This window comes from Aegilops tauschii, chromosome 1 (genome assembly GCF_002575655.3).
Source record: "Aegilops tauschii subsp. strangulata cultivar AL8/78 chromosome 1, Aet v6.0, whole genome shotgun sequence".
Taxonomy (NCBI): Eukaryota; Viridiplantae; Streptophyta; class Magnoliopsida; order Poales; family Poaceae; genus Aegilops; species Aegilops tauschii.
Window position 1 is genome coordinate 468,192,884 of NC_053035.3, and position 1,926 is coordinate 468,194,809.

The 1,926-nt window shown below is 48.0% G+C and overlaps 1 pseudogene; it reads left to right on the forward strand.

Moving 5' to 3' along the window:
* The first annotated feature begins 568 nt into the window (after nucleotides 1-568).
* On the forward strand, nucleotides 569-1,350 carry LOC109771442 (uncharacterized; annotated as a pseudogene).
* Nucleotides 1,351-1,926: the final 576 nt, after the last annotated feature.

Consider the following 1,926-nt stretch of genomic DNA (forward strand, 5'->3'; position numbering starts at 1 on the left):
CACAGCTAAGGTGATACTTCTTCCCTTGCCTTTTACCTCTGTATATTTTTGAATATGCATCATTTTCTAGCAATCTTGTGGGTGCACTGCCATTTATAAGGTTGCTATTTTGTTAAATTAATTCACAGTGTGATTTCTACGTGTAGAACACTATTTTAGCTCATGTTAGATAGTTAACGTTTGACAAGTGTCTTACGGACATGAACAGTCATTATGACTGCTAAGTGAAGCTATATCTTCAGGATCCAATTCCAACCACGTCGACCAGAGCAGCTCTGCTATCGCCGCAGGCCGTCCGGTGCAAGAGACTACCGGACGGGTGCGAGCTCTTCGCGACGCGGGTCAAGAAGCCACCAGCTGAGACAACGATTGGAAAGGCGGCACCACCGTCGTCTCCCTCCGCACTCGCAGCCACGCGCCGGCTGTGAGCTCGCACGCGCACGTGGTCGACCAGCACGACCGCCGCAGATTACTCCCCGCCGTCGCGTCCACGTCGTCATCGTCGTCGTCGCTGGAGGACGACCCCAAATATGGTTACATGCAGACGTTGGTAGAGCGCGACGGGTTCATGCGCGCAATGCCGCCGTCGAACTGGCCGTTCAAGGGCCACTCCATGTCATCCCCGGTGGACCCGATCGCGTTCCACCTCCTGGAGCTGGACCTCCCCGCGGACGACTCTGACGACCGGCGCCAAGGCCCGCTCTGGCACCGGTGGAACGAAGCTCCTGTTCCACCTCACGCAAGAAATCCTCGCCGACCTCCTCCACCTCGACGACAAGTCGACAACGGCGCCTCCTCCGCAACCAGACTCCACGGGCCGGCGCTGCTATCGAAGGTGTGGAGCACGGTGAAGGCGTTCCCGGCGGCAGACTGCAGGGTGGTGGGTAACATCGATGCGCTGGTGGCACTGGACCTGCATGTCACCCAATTTCGTTGTCTTCGGGGATTAGATGATGACACATGGACACCATTCGGTGGCAGTTTGATGTTTTTCAGGTATGAATTCCACCTGTTATTCAATACTACTATGAGAAAAGTAGGGAAATGCTCACCCTCTTCAAAATGTACTGGTTCGTCTCGCGGTCTCACCCACAAAAACAGAGGAGAGGAGCAGGAAGCTCCTCCCTCACACTCGTCGGCTCCAAGGAGCCCCGCCGCCATGCATGGTGGAGAGGAGCAGGGAGCTCCGCCGCCATGTAAGGTTATATCTATTGTTGCATCTTGTAATTATTAATTTGGAATAAATTATGCAATTGGCATTTATATATGATTTACTCTGTCTTTTTTGTAGGCAAACCAAGTCTGCAACGTTTGAATATTATACTCAGTCAGTTGCTCGACTACTTATAGTCCTATTACTCTAGACTTATACTTGGTCAGTTGCCGTGTACATTATTCTGACATAAATGACACCATGTCTATGTGCAAGTCAGAAGGAGCTGACCATCTAAAAAGATGTCAAATTAGTGTGGTACATGCTTCAGTACTGCAAGTTGGAGTAGCAAATAAGTATACATCAAAAGAAAGTACTGCTTTAGTACAACATGCTTCAGTACGGACCATCTAAAAAAATGTCTAATTAGTGTGCATGAATCATGTTAAAACCTGCAGTGCTTACCTGCGCATTGATACTCATACCTGACGGTGATAAAGTTGCATCTTGAAATTCAATTCTTTGATTTATGATGCTTAGCCATATGCACAATGAGAAATATATCCTTCTTACTAATCTCTGTTTTTCTAATTTGAAACTATTTCTTTGTTACTTGGTGTATGTGAAGTGCAATCATAGTCCTGTCACAAACTTGTTTGAGAAAGGAAAAAGAGTGGCCTTTTGCGGGACCAAGAAAAGACCGGCTTATTTTATTTTAACACAACATAGCAAGCTCAATATATATCAGTTAGCACATGGCAGGATGCAGACTA